At 42.7% G+C, this 19,100-nt stretch overlaps 1 long non-coding RNA gene across 2 annotated transcripts in view; it reads left to right on the forward strand.

Annotated features, from left to right (window-relative positions):
* Positions 1–19,100, forward strand: part of LOC139362027 (uncharacterized) — a 151,309-nt gene that overhangs the window by 118,416 nt on the left and 13,793 nt on the right. Inside the window, exons 3-7 of one of the 2 annotated variants that reach the window (XR_011620266.1) lie at positions 4,536–4,774; positions 7,714–8,347; positions 13,745–13,858; positions 13,973–14,112; positions 15,656–15,829. This is a non-coding gene — a long non-coding RNA (uncharacterized lncRNA). The remainder of the gene's footprint in view (positions 1–4,535; positions 4,775–7,713; positions 8,348–13,744; positions 13,859–13,972; positions 14,113–15,655; positions 15,830–19,100) is intronic. The other variant, XR_011620268.1, reaches the window with a different exon arrangement.

A 19,100-nucleotide genomic window follows, 5' to 3' on the forward strand; every position in this document is an offset into this window, starting at 1 on the left:
TCTCTCCACTCTCATGCCCAGAGCGCTAAGTATTGTTGGAGTATTTTGCATTACGATGTATACTTAATGCCACAAAAAATGTGTGGTTTCTACTTCGGAACTGTCTTTTATTTGTTCTTTATTTGTATCTTCTTGCATTTCCCAGAGAAGCCTTCAAGAGCCTATCTTGCCTTTTCAGTCCCCCAAACCACACTGCCTCCCCTCCTTGTCTGTCAACCTCACCCCCTATTTCCCTGAGAAAACTGGCAGAGGCTCCCTGTGCCTCCGCCCCTGCCTCATCCCCCACCCTCTGCCCACATGCACCCTGTCTCTCCCTTTCAGAATCTTTGTTATCTTTCTGCCTAGAGTGCTATGGCCTCCCTCTTCTTTCTCCCGAGATGTTCCTTTTTCTTCCACACTCAGCAAAGGGTCATTTCCTTGACAAAACCTTCCTTTGCTAACTGACCCTCACCACAGGCAGGCTGGGAAGTTCCCTCCTCTCGCTTCCCTCCATATCTCATACATACCTATATTAAGGTATTAATTCCAGAGAATTGTCATCTCTCTCTCTTCTAGTCTACTTTTCATCCCTGACTCTAACAGTATCTGGAATAGGGGAATGATTCAAGTTGTATGTATTGAGTGAATGAATGAATGCATTGGGAAATTGAGGCAGCAAATAGATTTTGTCCGTCGCCCAGAATTGGTCATCCTCTCATCCTTCCTGTTAAATTTCACTATCTGCACTTCTCTTTTTACAAATGATATTTATCATTTTCTATCATTGGTGTACTTATTTATGTACAAGTCTTATCATTCCTAGCACAGTGCAGCTTCCTTGAGAGAGTTATCTAGATTGAAATCAACTATGTGTCTCCCAAAACACAGGAAGTCACACGTGTTGTTTTTTCAATATTTGTTGAATGAATAATTCTTAAGTTGTCCTTGTATTACTTAGAATAAGGGTCCATTGCAGGCTTGTTGAATTAAACTGAATTTAATCCTTTGTCATAGACATGCTGATGTGGTTTGTTGTGTCCCTACCCAAATCTCATCTTGAATTGTAGTTCCCATAGTACCCACATGGAGGTGTGGGAGGGACCCAGTGAGAGGTAATTGAATCTTAGGGATAGTCACCCACATGCTTCTCTTCTTGTGATAGGGAGTTCTCACAAGATCTGGTGGTTTTATAAGGGGCTTTTCCTCAATTTGCTCGACACTTCCCCTTCCTGCCATCATGTGAAGAAGGATGTGTTTGCTTCCCCTTCCACCATGATTATAAGTTTCTTGAGGCCTCCTCAGCCATGCAGAACTGTGAGTCAATTAAACCTCTTTCCTTTATAAATTACCCAGTCTCAGGCAATCCTTTATAGCAGCATGAGAATGGACTAATACAGTAAATTGATACCAGGTAGTGGGGTGCTGCTGTAAAGATACTTGAAAATGTGGAGGCAACTTTAGAGCTGGGTAACAGGCAGAGGGTGGAAGAGTTTGCAGGACTCAGAAGAAGACAAGAAGATGTGGGAAGGTTTGGAACTTCCTAGAGACTTGTTGAATGGCTTTGACCAAAATGCTGATAGTGATATGGACAATGAAGTCCAGGTTGAGGTGGTCTCAGATGGAGATGAGAAATTTATTGGGAACTTGAAAAATAATAATTCTTGCTATCCTTTAGTAAAGAGACTGGTGGCATTTTGCCTCTGCCCTAGAGATCTTCAGAATTTTGAACCTGAGAGAGACAATTTAAGGTATCGGTGAAAGAAATTTTTTAAGCAGCAAGGTGCTCAAGAGGTGACTTGGGGCTCGCACGGTGGCTCATGCCTGTAATCCCAGTACTTTGGGAAGCTGAGTCGGGCAGATTACTGGAGGTCAAGAGTTCTGAGACCAGCCTGGCCAACATAGTGAAACCCTGTCTCTATGAAAAATATAAAAATTAACTGGGTGTGGGCAGGGTGTGGTGGCTCATGCCTGTAATCCCAGCACTTTGGAAGGCTGAGGCAGGCATATCATGAGGTCAAGAGATCGAGATCACTCTGGCCAACATGGTGAAACTCTGTCTCTATTAAAAATACAAAGATTAGCTGGGCATGGTGGTGCACACCTGTAGTCCCAGCTACTGAGGAGGCTGAGGCAGAAGAATTACTTGAACCTGGGAGGCAGAGGTTGCAGTGAGCTGAGATTGTGCCACTGCACTTCAGACTGGTGACAGAGCAAGACCCCATCTCAAAAAAAAAAAAAATTAGGTGGGTGTTTTGGTGCACACTTGTAATCCCAGCTGCTCGGGAGGCTGAGGCAGGAGAATTGCTTGAGCCTGGGAGGCAGAGTTTGCAGTGAGCCGAGATTGTGCCACTGCACTCCAGCGTGGGTGACAGAGTGAGACTCCATCTTGAAAAAATAAAATTAAATAAATAAATAAAAGGTGTGACTTGAATGTGGTTAAAAGCATTCAGTTTTATGTATTCACAAATATATTGTTTGGAAATGGAATTTATGTTTAAGAAGGAAGCAGAACATAAAAGTTTGGAAAATTTGCAGGCTGACAATGTGATAGGAAAGAAAAATCCATTTTCTGAGGAAAAATTCAAGCAGGCTGCAGAAATTTGCATAAGTAATGAGGAGCCAAATGTTAATTACCAAGACAATGAGAAAAATGTCTCCAGGACATGTCAGAGACTTTCACAGCAGTCCCTCCCATCACAGGCCAGGGGGCCTAGGAGGAACAAATGGTTTTGTGGGCTGAGCCCAAGGCATTGCTTCTCTGTGTGATCTCAGGACTTGATGCCCTGCATCCCAGGCATGGCTAAAAGTGGCCAAGATACAGCTGGGACTGTGGCTTCAGAAGGTGCAAGCTTTTAACCTCAGCAGTTTCCATGTGGTATTGAGCCTGTAGGTACACAGAAGTCAAGCACTGAGGCTTGGGAACCACTCCCTAGAATTCAGAGGATGTATGGAAATGCCTGGATGTCCAGGCAGAAGTTTGCGGCAGGGACGGAGCCCTCATGGAGAACCTCTGCTAGGGCAGCGTGGAAGGGAAATGTGGGGTTGGATCTCCTATACAGAGTCCCTACTGGGGCACTGCCTAGTGGAGTTATGGGAAAAGAGCCACTGTCCTACAGATCCCCAGAATGGTAGATCTGCTGACAGCTTGCACCATGCACTTGAAAAAGCTTCAGACACTCACTGGCAGCCCATGAAGGAAGCTGGGAGGGGGGCTGTACCCTAAAAGCCACAGGGGCAGAGCTGCCCAAGGCTGTATGAGCCCACCTCTTGCTGGATTTTGGACTTGCATGAAGACTGTAGCCCTTCATTTTTTGCCAATTTCTTCCATTTGGAACAGGCATATCTACCTAATGCTTGTATCCCTATTGTATCTGGGAAGTAACTAACTTGTTTTTGATTTTACAGGCTCATAGGTGGAAGGGACTTGCCTTGTCTTAGATGAGACTTTTGACTTGGACTTTTGGGTTAATGCTGGAATGAGTTAAGACTTTGGGGGACTGTTGGGAAGGCATAATTATATTTTGAAATGATATCAGGACATGAGATTTGGGAAGGACTGGAGATAAATGATATGGTTTGTCTGTGCCCTCATCCAAATCTCACCTTGAGTTGTAGTTCCCATAATCCCCATGTGTTGTGGGAGGGACCCAGTGGGAGGTAATTCAATCATGGGGGTGGTTACCCCATGCTGCTGTTCTTGTGATAGTGAGTGAGTTCTCAAGAGTTCTGATAGTTTTATAAGGGACTTTTCCCCCTTTTGCTTGGCACTTTTCCTTCCTGCCATCATGTGAGGAGGGATGTGCTTCCTTCCCCTTCCACCATGATTGTAAGTTTCCTGAGGCCTCCCCAGCCATGCAGAACTGTGAGTCTATTAAACCTTTTTCTTTATAAATTACCCAGTATTGGGCAGTCCTTTATAGCAGTGTGAGAACAGACTAATACATATGCCTAAATATCTAAAAAGACTCGAAAACTGACTGAATTGTTAAGTTCATGAGGGCAGGGATGGTGTGCCTATCTTGTTTAATATTGTTCCTAGCAGAATGACAAATACTAAAAAGTATTTGTTGATGAAGTAATGGATTTATTTTACCCTACCCTTAGGAAGTAGCAAACTCAGGTAGCTGAGACTAATTCTAGAACCACTTTTTATGACGTTCTCTAGAGTGGACAGCATTTTTTTCCCTGAGTACAACTAACAAACCAAACGTCAGGAGGGGAGGTTGTCATAAGTCATTCACTCCCTTCCTTCATTCATTTGATGAATAAAATTCCTTTTTATTTAGGATAGAGGTAGAATTTTTTTGATCCTGAGACTCTGTTGTAGTCTTTGAGTCCCCACAATCACTAGCTCACACTGACAGACATGTTATCTTTCCTGCTTAAACACTTTCCTTAATAGATGGCATCTGGTGCCCTTAAACGCAAGTGCATTCCCACATGAGAGAGTGGCCATATTTCAGCTGTAGTGATGGGGTGGGCAGTGCTCTGTCAGATCAATTATGTACAAGACTCATCTTCTCTAAGGTTCTCTTAATTTTTTTTTCTCCTGACAGTTCACCTTGTGCCCAACCTTCTGTCTCCCCCAGTCAGACCTGAAGACAATTGCATGCTACTGGCTGTCTTCCCTCCTGAGAACACGACACAAAGGAATGCTCCCTGTCAAGTTCTTCATTATCCTTCTGATGAATTTCCCCTGATTTAAACAAGTTGGTGGTAGACAGACCTTTCTTGCATTTTCACAGACATGCCAGGAGGAAACCCAGCGTCTCTCAGTTGCCTTTAAATATATGAGGTAGTATCTCATTGTGACTTCAGTTTTCTTCTAGTTCACCTCATTTTCTATTTCTTCTGAAGTAGTAATGCCACTTTGACCACAGTGAACAGGGCAAACCGCCCCTGGGGCTGTTTAGAAGAGCACAGAGTTCTCTGCCAGTGGCTTCTCTCTTCTGTCTGGGTCAGCCTGGGCAGTGGTCAGGGGAGCTGTCTGGCTTCCTAGCAGGCGTTGTTGTTTGTGAAACTTTATAAAACCCTCTCCTGGGGTGTGCAGAGGAGGTGACGGCATCACATTCTGTTATTTCAGTGAAGTTTTTGTAGTCTGACTTGGCAGAAGCCGGTCAAAACATAATGAAAGCAGCTGGCAGGGGGCACCATGCGGGAGTATCAGAAAGGCAGCAGCTCCTGTCCACTTCCACAAGTGCAAAGTGGCAAGTGAGGTCAGCAATTTCCCCAATTACATTCAGGATGTGGATACTTCTTCATGTAGCTCACTTATACCTGATCTGAGCCAACATTATTGCTCCATCTGAAGTCCTGCAGTGGCCTCCCCTCTTGTCTCCCTGCATCCTCTTGTCCCCTCCAAACAGCAGTTAAAATTACGTTTTAAAAATGCAAATCATTGAAAATATTTCAAATGCTTCCATGGCTTCCTCTCTTAATTAGAATGAAATCCAGTTTCTTGTGATGGCCTGCCAGGCCCCAGAGACTTCGCTGCCCCTCGTTTCAGGCCTCCTCTTCTACCATTCCCTCACTCATCACTGCAGCCTCCTCCTCTTCTGTGGAGGCACCAAGTCCATTCCTGCCTTATGGCCTTGGCACTCGCTTTGTCTCCTGCCTAGAAGGTGTTTCAACCAAACCTTTGCAAGGTTAGTACCTTCTTGTCCTTGAAACCTCAGCTTATAGGCAACTTTCTCAGGTGAAACCTACCTGACCACCCAATATAATGCAGAATTGCCCATTTTGCCCTGGTTTATTTTCTGTATTGTACTTCCCTCTTGCAGGACTCTTCTTATTTATCTTATATTTTCCTCTATTATTATCTGCTGTCTTCAAAAGAAATTATTCCCATGACAGCCTTTTTTGATCATCACTTTGTATGTCCTCAGGGTTAAAAAAAATGCTTGCGGTACAGTCGGAGCTTAATAGGTATTTGTTGAACATTTGAATGAATGGATGTAGTCTTTGCATTCTTTTGTGTCTTCTTAGACTGCCACCTGTGTTTTTCATTTATACTTTCTTTTAGATGTAGTTGATTAGAGTTTAGGACCTGGATTCTGACAACAGTGTGTTTAGGGTCCCATTTTGCTGCATGCTAACTGAAGAACCCTTGGGCAAGTTAACGCTCCAAGCCTCAGTTGACTGATCTCTACAATGGGGATAATAATCACAGGGCCAACTTCTAAACTGGCTGTGAAGATCAAATGGGGTACTACTTGATTGACACCTGACACACAGCAATTGCTGATTAAAAATAAAAATTTGGCCAATTTATGCAGGGTAGAGTGTATTCAACTCAAAGCCTTGAGAGGAAAAATAGAGGCCCACAGAAAATTTTTATCCTAGACCTTGGTGCTACAGTTATCTGGATTGTTTTTTTTTTTTAATTTATTTTATTACAGGGTCTCACTGTGTCACCCAGGCTGGAGCACAGTGGTGCAACCATGGCTCCCTGCAACCTTGAGCTCTTGGGCTCAAGTAATCCTCCCACTTCAGCCTCCTGAGCAGCTAGGACTACAGGTGCATGCCATCATGCCCAGCTAATTTGTGTGTGTGTGTGTGTGTGTGTGTGTGTGTGTGTGTGTGTGTGTGTGTATTTTTGGTAGAGACAGGATTTTACCATGTTGCCCAGGCTGGTCTTGGCCTTCTGGGCTCAAGTGGTCCTCCTGCCTCAGCCTCCCAAAATGCTGAGATGACAGGCCACCATTTGAGTGTCTTCTTTACTTTTTGTTTACTTCTTTGTAATGTGAAGAAAATTATACACTCCTTGTAGGGTTGAGGTGACGATTAGAGGCCATCCTTACCAAAAGTCCAAGCTGGTGCCTGGTTTTGGGCGCAGTAAGCAGCAGCCACTCTGACTGTGTCCTTGCTTCCTGGGTGGTGAGATTTGCAGTGTGGAGAGGAAGAGAAGGGAAGCAGACAATCTAGCAATCTGTGGAAATTCTTTTTGAACGCTTTGATAAGCTCAGGCCCAAGGGCTGTCTCATTTGACTTCCTCTTACTCACCTTCCTGTCTGCTTGGCAGTCACCAGGCTGGAAGCCATGCCGTGGCCCCTCACTGGTGGGTCAGTATGTTTTATTTCCCCTCAGTCCTCTCTAATGAAAAGCACTCGCATCCAGTAAATCTTTCCTTTGCTCTTATTAAAGCACTTGATGTTGGTTATTGAGGTCTGTTCCAAGCTAGGTAAGAATCAATAAGGCGATCCACTTAATCACTTCAGCAATCAACAAGCTATTTTCTTAGCTTGCACTCTGGCCACTGCCTGCAGAAATCCAGGGGCTTATCAGGCCCTTGTAACCCAGGGAGCAGCCTGGAGACTTTCCCTTTCATTTCCCTCCTCCCTGTCAACCTCATGAAGTCCCAAGTGTTCTGAAACAGCCCTGCCCTCTGCTTGGTCTCAGGGCTGTGTTGGGTAAGATAATGACAAGCCTGTGCTTCTATTTGTACTCTTGCCATTAAGGGCTCCAACTGTGTCTGGGCTGTGGGCAGTCGATACCTGATTACAGATAGTCTCGTTTTGGCCATTGTGGCTTTGCACACCTGGGCAGGGCAACTGCTTAAATGAGGGTGACACTATTCCTACTGGGCCAAGCCTTTCTCCCACCTCAGTATTCAAATTTCACTATCACCGGGAAACTCCCAGGAAAAGGATCAGTCGTTTGCTCCTTGTAATGTTTTGAACATAGGTTTACTCTAAGGCATGCTATACCATATTCAAGCTCTGTCCTGTTTTCCAGACAGCCTGTGATCTCCTTAAAGACTGGAGCTGTGTCTTAGTCATCTCTGCATTATCAAGACCACCCCAATGCCTGACCTGCAGGAGCTCAGTTGCACTTATTGAAAAGAAAGAAGGAAGGAAGGACAATAAAAAGGAAAGAATGAATTTTTTTTTTATAGTCCTGGAAAACAGCATGGTTCCAAGTCCTGGCATTGCCAATAATTGCTGGGTGACCTTAGGCAAGATAAAGAATTTGTTTCAGACTCAATTTCCTTATCTGTTAGTGAATTAGATAATCCCCCAAATTCTTTCCAGCTCAAACATTTTGTAATCTTATGCCTGTAAATCTATGGTTACCAACTCTTTCATACCCAAAGCCACTTTATATAACAAGTATTTTGAAATCTCCTTTTGCCAACATGAAATGAAATGATTCAATATTACAACCTACCTTCATCCAATTAGGAAAAAAAATACCCTAACTGTAATTTAAAGGGGAAATAAAATGAAAACAGTTTATGATAAAATAATACATATTCCTTTATGTAAAAGTATGGCTAGTGCCAGAAGATATGATGAAGGAGTCAGAACTTCACACTACTCTGCTGAATCACTTTGAATGATGTGACAGTTACAAATGCAGAGTGATGCAGGTAGGTTACTTTGGTGCCTCATATGCCACAAGAAGTACTGATGTCGTTACAGTTCTAAACTAGCAGCACACAACATTTCCAGAATTGACATGGTAGTCATATTCCTGGAAAATTCAAGATATGTAAAGCAAAGGTAGATTTTAAGCTAGATAATTAAAAAAACAGGCTTTTCAGCCATATAAATATCTGTGGAACATTCAAAAGCTCTCTGAGAAGCAGAAAGATTCTTCATAGTTCAGAACTGTCCGTGCCATTAAAGATCTCTGGAATCCTTGGCTCCTGCCCACTATGAACCGGCAGAACCTCCTTGTACCAACCAAGAACCTGCCCACCTACCAAATATTAAAAACGCTATCCACAGGGTGGTATCATTTCTTCCAGGAGTTAGTGCTCTAAGCTTTAAAATGTTCTGAGCAGAGCAGGCTTCAAGGATGAACAATCTGTGTAGTCATCAGGGCTCCCTGCTCTTTGAAGGATCATGTGCTTGAATGCTCTGTTGTTACTCTCCTGAATTTCTTAATGATTTTTGAATAAGGGTCCTTATGTGTTCACTTTACAGCAGGCCCTGCAAATCATGTAGCCAGTCCTGGCTATGTATTATGACAGCATTGCTGTATTCCTAAGCATCTGAGAGATGTTTAGTGTTGAAACGACTAGTTTCCTTTGCCTAGTAGTGCTTTCTTTTAATTAGCTAGGATATCCTTAATTACTTTAATTAATTAATTTGTTCATTTATTAAACTAATACACACTGAGCTTCTATTATACACCAGGTAGACTCTGGAGTCAGAAGACCTGAACCGCGATCCTAAAAGAGCTTATAGATTCTTGGATTCTCTGACTTTAAGATGGAATTATTAATAATAACTCTCTTTACTTATTGTACAGAATAAGTGTGAATTTAAAAAGATAGAGCATTTGGAAGTAAATTGTACACTATGACATAAATGTCAGTTGCTAATTTTATTATTGTGCTACTCTTTTTATCTTTGAAGTAAAGTTTTCTACTTTTCTTCATTTAGATATCATGGAACATGATGCTCTTGGCAGGACACCAAATATCAACTTTCCTACAAAAATCAGAAAACAGAGTAATTGGGTTCAGCAGAATCTTTCAATTTGGGTGTTACTAGTGTAGACTTCATGATAACTCAAAATAATTTTATCTAATTTAAAAAAAGATATGTTAAATTGAGTTTGTCACATAATCATGGAAGTTTTGGGCTGATATAGACTTCAAAAAATTATCCAGTGCTTAAATCTGCTATAAAATCCCTACTGAGTATTTCCAGAACCAGCTTTGGTTAATTCCTGTGATGTGTCCTTTGGAAGCATGTGTGCCCTATGCTAGGAACATTTAAAAAAGCAATTAAGTACGTTTGTATGTGAATTACAAATTATTCTCATCCACTCATTAGAGCAGGGCAGGGCAGCATGCCTTCTACTAGGCAATACTTACTTAATTTAGTTGTATTTTATAGTAACAAAATTTCTCTGAAAAGATATACTTTATAATTCACACTTTTCACAAATTCAGCTCACCCCAAACACCTACTTTTTTAATAGTAAGGTATTACCATATTATGAAGAAATTTAAAATGTAGGGAGTGACTTTCACAAGTATTAGAATCTACTGGGATATAGTTAGTTGGTTCGGAGATTATTAAGCAGCAACAATTTGTGCTTGGGAGGGAGATGAAAGCTAGTCTTGCCTTAATTTGTTGGAGTCATGGGCTAAGTCACAGTAAGGTCCAGGCACAGGGTCATGTCAAGGCATGATCCTAACTCTGTTATCTGTAGGAAGAGAAAGGGCCATTATACTTTGAGACTGGGATTCTTTCCTTTGTAGTAGCTTTATGAAAATAGAATTGAGAAGAGTCGCATTTTCATATGGACTGCTGGCTGTATATGGTTTGTACGTGAGAATTTGAAAATGGATATCTTTTGATAACATTAAGAAAATGACAGATTTTATTTATTTAGATAGTTTTATATGCAAACCTACTTATACACATATAGATGTGTGAGCGAACACATGTGTGTTTGTAACAGGAGGCATGAAGAGGTGAAACAGTTACGCCCTTTGATAATACCAGGTGTGATGGGCTATTGAATGGTTTCCTATTGGAAGGACTCAAGCACCTTGCAAGCAGAAAGTGACTCTCCGTGTCCAAAGGGGTGTGAAACTTCTCTCACTGCTGAACCTCACAGGATAGAGAAACGATACAGCTCTCTGAAAGGGTGGAGTGGCAGGGGATTCAGGTTAGGGAACAGGGAGCTGCAGGAAAATGCTGAAGGTGTTTTCAGAGTATGTTGGTGGGAATCAGAGTTTTCCCTAAAAATAAATTATTTAACGCTTGGAACCTAGTGTTTAAAGACTGAGTTCTAAGAAAGTGTGCAGGCAAAGACTAAGGGCTGTGAAGCAAGAAATGAGCATTCCTGTGTGGAAAGCTTGGGATAGAAGACTCGGGGGCCACAGGAAACACAGAGAGACTGTTCTGTAGCCTCATTAGTTGCACGATTCTTCAACAAACCCGCACCAGACTCACCGCGGAACGCATTAAAAAAATGCTAATTCCTCAGCCCCACTTCAGGTCTGGTGATTTTGGAATATGTGGTTTTAAGCAAGCTTCCTGGATGATTGTTAGTCACACTGAAGGCTGAGAATGAGGAGGAATGGAATAATCATTGGTGTAATGCCTGTCTGCTCTCTATGTCTTCTATGAGAACAAGGACCGGGTCTTGTTCTGCAGTGTTTCTCCGGCACCTCATTCAGCCCATCGACCATCAAAACCATTCAATAAATAGTTTTTGAATAATTAGATGAATGAATGAATAAAAGGAACTATAAACTGATATGATAGCCCACTCCATACCTTTTATAATTCTTTGTCTTTTGATAGTAAAGGCCACAGGTTCTAGTTCGTATTTAAGAAGGGGGTTAGACATTTTCAACAAAATCCATTCGATGTTTTAAAAAATTCTGCTCCTAAGAGCTTTGAAGTATTGTTATATATAGGTATCTTGATTAGGTGGATTCTTGCTGACTATTACAGTACAGATGCTGGCGCTAAGAGCGGGGAACTCCAGGTGTGTGCAATGTTAAGAATTCTTTGTTAATTAAATTTGTTTCTGTCTGCTGTCTATTGCACACCTAGCTAGAGGGATTTTGGGGAAACATGTATGAACTTACAGTTAAAATCTGGAAGAAAGAGTTCAAAGACAGAGCACATCATATTGTGGTGGTTTGAACATCTTTCAACTCCCTCCCTGTTATGCAACTGAAGGATACAGTGGAGCTGCAACCTAACCCCAAACCCTTCTTCCCCAGACAGAGGATTTTTTCATAAAATCCACTCAGGCCCTTCTTCTCATGTTCTCCATACACTTCTCACCAGAAAAAAGAAATCATTCATATCTAACAAAGGGTCTTGGATTCTTCAGATAGTTTCCATTATAAGTTTTTGGCACCGTTATTACTCTCAGCTCAAGTTACCTTTCTGATCCCTCTTCTTTCATCTGCTGAAAATGGATTATTTCCTTATTAGCTCGAAACCCTTACTGTTCACTGGAAGCAGGCCTGTGTACGAACAATGCTAACCCTGGCATATTCCTGAAGTTCCCCGGTTGTTCAGAAACTTGCCCTTAAAGCAAGCTTTCCTGAGAGTGGAATGACAGTGTCTTTTCAGGAAAGGGCTGCTATCACCAGAAAACTGTCTAGACCCTTGCCTTGAGAAAGCTGAGCACTGCCAACAAGTGCTGGAAACCATAACAAAGTGTTTTCTGTGAAGGAGATGTCTTATGGGTTGGCTCCATTTGGGGTTCATGGGTCTAAGAGGCACAATGAGGAGACTTGGGAGTCCTTCCTACACAGCTTCAGCCAGAGATTTTCTGCTTTGAACTATTTCATCATGGAAATTCGACTTCTTGGTTCATTTGGAAAAAAAAGTTCTACTTCCTAAATATTTTAGAAATCACTTTATAGACTATCTGAAATTCGAAATATTTTCTGAGGTTCTTTACCAGGGTTCATGGATATTATTCAAGGATATTTGAATTTAGATGAGAAAAGAAATTATGCCTTTATGTTCACTAATCTCTAAAAGAAATTTATCATGTCTACTAATTATGATGGAGAGCAATAATATTAGCAATGGAGAGTCACAGTAATATTAGCAAAAACCAGGACTTTGTCATCACTAGAAATCACAGATATCTTCATATCACATTGCAGTCGTTGAAGATGTCTTGAAACATTATTTACATTTACCACTATCTTGAAATTCTGGTAAATATTAATCCCTCTAATAGAGCTTGCTTTGTGATGCATGAATACAGAAGCCCTATTCTTGCTATAGCACACTATTTGAAATATTTTGATACATGGATTTGGTAGCTATCTATTTGATAATGTGTATATATTTGATCACAACATACATAGTAACTTTAGTTGCTCAATGCACTTCCTTCTTTTATGTATTTAAAATACTACTCTGAAAAGAGGTCCATGATTCACCAGACTGTTAAATGGGTCCATAGCATAAAGAAGTTCAGAACCCCTGAAAGCAACTCAGGGTCTGCATTTTGTGGTTGTAGTAGCTAATGAGTTGTGAGAAGTAAAAAGAGCCCTTGACTTGAAATCAAGAGGTCTGTGTTTGAGTCTCAGCTCTGCCACTTAACAGCTTAAGAGCAAGTCATGGGCTGCTTTGAGCTCCAGTTTCCTTACTGTTATAGGGAAATAGAAACAATGGCCACCTTGCGGGGTAATTGGCAGGGTGAGATCAATGGCTTAGGATCTCTTTGTCTTTGGTCTTCCTAACTCAATTTTTAAACATCATACACATGCATGCATTTTTCTTTTGAAATAGAGTCCTGATGATATTATTCCACCCCTGCCTATAGGATATAGTCCAGCACCTCAGCCCAGCACAAAGTTCTGGAACCTTCTCCAACAGTGCTCCCCACTCAACCACTTCAGCCATAAGGAGCTTTTTATCATTTCCTTATCACATCATCCTTTTCCTTCCCTTAAGAACCTTGTCCATTCAGTTGCCTGTCCTTGGAATAACTGTTCCAGCTTTTCCATTCAGAAAATGTACACTCAAATTGTGCCCTTCTCTCTGCAGCTCTGTCCCTAGTTCTCTCAGCAGACTCCCTCTTCCTCAATGCTCCCAGGGACGTGCTCTGCTCCTCTATTATAACATTTGATACCTGCTTATATTAATTCATTTTTACCATGTTTGATTCTCTCATTCTCATTTATATTATGATTTTTTTTCAAGCTTGGGATATGAAGCTGCATTAGGGAGAAAGCTTGCACAGCTTAAAAAACACGTTGATATTACCATCACATTGAGTGGATGTTGGTCATTGTATTTCTTTTATTTTGGAATTCCAGATACTGTGAAAGGATTTGAGGTTTTTTTTGCGAATCCAAAGATGGCATTTACAAAAGGTGGAGAAGCAGTTCCCTATTGAGGGACATGCATACAAAAAGCGGATGACAACACATGTGAGCATTTCCCATGTGCATTCTGGGGAGGCACAAGCAGTGGAGCCTTGACCGGGGGTGGGCGTCTTCCTTCAGAAGTTCCAAAAAGCCTTTCTCTCTCTCCTTCTTTTTCAGCCCATAGAGTTCCCAGGGAAGAATGAACCCAGATTCTTGACCTGCAGAGGTGGTGTACTGCCTGGAGAAGTCACTGGCTGGCAACCGTGCTATTCTGTCTGTCCACCTAACTGTGGGCTCCCAGATCACCACTGCTATGGGTAGGGGGCTGTAGGGTGGGCCTGCTCGGGCTGACAGGCTAGCTGTGCTCCCATACCAGAGGTGGGAGAAGGAAATCACATCTGGTGTGCAGCTATGTCGTGCCAGGCACTGTGCTGTGTATTGCACACATCTCAAACCTTGTGACAAACGTGTAAGGTATTTTTTTACATATTACAAATGAAGGAACTGGGTTCAGAAAAGCTGCATTATTTGCCCAAATTGCAGCAGTAATGCTGAATCCAGGTTAATCTGACTCCACAACCCATGTTCTTTTCACTACATTCCCATATCCTTGTTCCCCCTACTGTCCTCACTGGTCAAGGTGAGCTTGGTCTTCCACAAACAGGCTAGAAAAGTATGCTTACTTATCTTTAACTTTATGCTTTTAAACTAATTCTTACAAAATATTCTCTGGATAAGTCAAAGACAATGGGAATGTGTATTTCTAATACATTAATTATACTACATTATTGGTTTACACAATGCCATCACTTCGTCATCTTCTTTGACACAACATCCCCCTCCCCTCTAGTTTATAAATGAGGACGTTGAGGCACAAAATGGTTAAGTGACTTGCCCAAGGGGGAGATTTGTCCAATCATAAAGATGGGCCTGAACTTTTTCTACTTTGCATTCTGACTTGAAAGGCAGGAAACATATGCTCAAGAGGGAGATCTCACAAAATTTCATGTCAGATTGTGCTCTCGCTAATTTAATCCTGTCATTCCTGGTTATATCCCTTTGGAAAAACCACCACCAATGCTTTCTCTTTTGATATATTTACACTAAAAATATTCCCTGTACAAACCACCTCACTCTTTCACAAGGAGCTGACTTGGCCCTCTCCCCTGAAGTGGGTTGCACATCCACCCGGCCCACCCCCCAAACTCACTCTAGCTCCCTTCCAGTTCGAATTTATTCAGAACCTCCCTTTCTAGGAGGAAGCAAGGAGGGGGCAGTTATCTTTGTGGACTTGGGTCCTCCTGGACCCTTTGTCCTTGTGGTCATGTTTCAAACAGAGTTGAGGCTCCCCAAAGGGGAAAGATTATTTAAGTTTTGTAAATGCTGCCCTCCAAAAACCACTTCACATAAATGTTTCATGGCTTAGCCTCTGTGAGGCCAGAGCTGGAACATTCAGCTGTGAGGGTGTTTATATTTGTGGAACTCTCTTGAACATTTGCTGCGGGTTTTAAGCAGCTGCTATGCTGAAGCTCTGGGGATAGGAAGATCATGAATATTCAGGTGAAGCCACCAGAATGAACAGCCGTTAATAGAATAAATGCCTAAACAGTTGTGTAAGGCTTATTAAGACCTATTGGGGCTGAGATAATAAATTCCCACTCTGACATGTTGCAACTACTGTCGCTTAAACACTTTGGACCACCTCTTCTGAACTGAAGGAAAAAATGATGTTAGTTCTCTGCGCGAACACAAAGAAACACCTGGAAGCCTTGGCAAGGGGATGAGATTTGGCAGAGATCTTTCCGTGTACCGATGCATCCTCAGGAAAATGATGTGCCATTCATTGTTCCTGTTGTCAAGGTTATCGCAATCGACTCCAGGCTGGAACGGGCATTGCTCTTGCACTGAAGAAAGTCTGTCCTGACTCCCTCAGAGTGCCTCAACGTCAACTGAGAGCCATCGTGAACCTCTGGGGCACTGAGCCTGGCCACCAGCATCTGCACCCCAGCCTATATGGCCTGGGCCTCTCCCTTGGTAAGCCTCTTCCAACAGGGTATCAGAGGAACCAAACACACAATTACATTGAACGCTTGCTTTTCATTCGCTTGCCCATAATCCATAGCAGGGAACACAATGCAAAGATTGCAAATGTAAAAGTAATCTTTCCAAGTGGCAACACCTAGTGTGTTAAAAAGTCCATTGCAGACTGGGTTTGTAATATGCACGCTGTAAACATGGGGAATGTGGGAAACAGTAGAGAGGGACTATTTTCTCCTTTGGATGTTAGCTGTCACATTGCGTTAGGCTGAGCCAGACTCCTCGGTTCTGGCTCCCACAGTCACAAAGCATTAACCAAGGGTATACAGGGGAACTCACCCAGGTTCACACCTAGAGAAGACTCAGTAATATTTGATCAGCAACCTGCTGTCAATTTAGATAAACGGCATTTGACTTCAAATAAAGGTAACTAACTCAATGAAGGAAGCCTGTGCATAGAAGGCAATGTTTGCTTCTCCCAGGCTGTCAGGGAGAGCTTGCCCACCCTAGCAGCGGTCGCTGATTTTCCCCACCTCTGAAGACATGATGGGGTCCTGCCAAAGACTCTGAGTCATCAGAATTCTAGAAGAGACAAACTCACAGCAAAGAAATGCGCATGTCTCAGTGTGGCTTGGGAGGAGGAGTAGATTTTAGAGTGATGCTGATGTAGGTTTGAATTGTGCTCTGCCACTCAAGGTCTGAGTGTCCGAAAGCAAGTTATTCCACTTCTGTGAGGTATAGTTGTCTTGCCTGTAACACAGGCATTATTCTACCGACTCACAAACTTGTCCTGAGAGTTAAAAAGCAAATAAACCACCTGGTTGAGGAGCTGGCTCGTGGTCGGCACTCCATTAGTGTGTTTATTCATTTATTCACATGAATCATGAACAGTTAATTCATTAGTTTGTTTACTTCCCTTCCTCCTCGTTCTTTCTACCAGTGACCTGAACAGGGTATGGTTTTAAAAACTCCCTTGCAATGCAGAGATTAGCTTTTTTCATATGCAGTTTCAGATGTCTCCATGCCTTTAATGGACTGGATAAATCAGAGATTTGCCTAAAAGTCAGGCACATGTAAGGGGACAAAACTTATATGCCCCTTTCCTTCAGCCCTCCATACTCTACTCTCCATCCATTATCGGTTACCTGGTTATCAATATAAGAACCAAATCTGTTTCAGAACCTTCTGTGTCATGGTGAAAGTTCCAGAGGAAAGAACAGATGGAATAAATTAATTAGTCAAAGCATGCTTACCTGGAAGGGGACTTATTTCCAGGAGTGGCCAAAGGGTAGTGGAACATGCAAGGGAAAAGGAAGCAGAAGTCCTTCAAAGAGCCCAAGGGCTAGTGCTGGGCATCATTCTTTATTTTGAATAAAGATGTATGGTTTTTGTTCCCATTAGCAAATAAGTCAGGAGGGGTCTGACAGTGATTGTTTTTCCAGAGATGGGTCAGAAAGTGACCCTGAAAATCTGTCCAAACGGTAACACTCTTTCAGAAGGGGGGTGGGTAGGAGAGCCTTTAATGTGATCTCGATGGAGCTGATCAGACACTCGTCTGTAATGATGCCTCCTGGCAGGAGCTTGCATGGGGTTGGCTGGACAGCTGCCTTCGGGAAGCTCCTGGCAAAGCCTGCTTGCTTGGCCAACAGCAGGGGCCCAGCTGATCAGAGCCCAGATCGTACTGCTTCTCTTTCTCTCCTTTTCTCCTCCTCTCTATCACGGACTAATACTTATTTCATCATGTCCCTGCTCCCTGTCCTTGGCACCCTTCAATGTTGACTGTCACTCCCGGGGTTCTGATTTGAAAAGTTCCACTCCAGGATGGAGGACTGTAAGAATGCCACACTGTTATTTTTATCACACAACAGGTATGTACTCTAGGCAAACTTACACAGAGTAGAAGGCCCCTCAAAACCCCAGATTGTGGATTTAATATACTAAAAATACCTGTCCTCCCACCTCGATTCCATCCCAGGTCTCTGTGTCACATGAATTCACTGTCATCATCTCTCCTTCCCTCTGAACTTGAACAAACAGCAAACAACACATGTTTTTTATTGCTCTTCTGGAAAAGAAGAGCTGTTTCCAATGACAGCCTATGCCAAGCAGAGTCCCTCTTTTTCCAAGAGGTTTTGGGAATGAGTGAACTTATTTTCAGCCAACAAGCAGGAAAATAAATGTCAAATGGAGTTTGCTTCATAGATAACCAATGCAGGAAGGGACCTGAGAGATCATGGCCTCTGACCAGCCAATGCAGGTGAGGAAATTTGGGGCCCAGAGGTTAAAAGATTGCCCCATTGCTAGGGAGGATAGGAGAGAGCCAACGCTCCCACTGGGAATAATAATGAGGATAAATTACATTTACTGAAGCCTTTGTTTTAGATGCAGGCTTTCTGTCATTAATCCTTAACAACCCTCTCATATTCAGGCGAGGAAACACCACTGCAGGTGGGAAGTTAGGTAACTTACCCAGGGCTACACAGATAGTGAGCAGCACAGCTAGGACACGTGCTTGGGCCAGTTTGGTTTCAAGGCTGATTGCTTCACAACTCACCCTCCACCACCTCCCATCACTCCCCACTTGCAAGAAGTCACTGAGTCCAGAAGACATCCAAGGATTCTGTACTTGCTCTCAAGTGGAAACAATTGGATCAAACTTCCCATATGAAGTTGCCCAGTTTTCCTGGGCAGAGCCAGAGTAGGGGAAGTAGGGACATGGATCTCCTGTGCTGAACCTTAGCAAGCAAGCCTATGGCATTTGCTTAATCTCTTGCCATCTTACTTTGCAGTTGTGGTTAGAGGTAATTTTAAATATGTCCCAGATGTGACTAGAGGGTAGTGAGCAGGTCTCTGGCATGGGAGAGCTGGGCCATGTGTGCACCAGCACCTTGAGCTGGCTCAGGAAGTGGGTCTATCAGCTGAAAGGTAACAAACTTCCTTTTCCCTCTGGCCAGAGGAACCACAAGGTGGAATGGGAGAGGGGCCTGCAGCTGGCTTGAGTTGAGTGGCTGGGAGGAGAGGGCAGCTGCCAAAGGAAAAGCAGCCCAATGTTCTGCCTCTGTGAAGTCTGCTGGGGTATGCATGGGTTTTAAAGTCAGGTAGATTTAGGCCTGCCACTTTACATCTATAGCTGGTAAGAAGTTTTGATTCCTCTAAGCCTCAGCATTCTCATCTGTAAAATGGAGATCTTTATTTGCCTTATAGGGCTGTTTTGAGCATTAGAGAGAAAGTATGCAAAGAATCGGGAGCAGAAAATGTTGGCTATTAT

This window comes from Macaca nemestrina, chromosome 1, assembly GCF_043159975.1.
Source record: "Macaca nemestrina isolate mMacNem1 chromosome 1, mMacNem.hap1, whole genome shotgun sequence".
Lineage (NCBI taxonomy): Eukaryota > Metazoa > Chordata > Mammalia > Primates > Cercopithecidae > Macaca > Macaca nemestrina.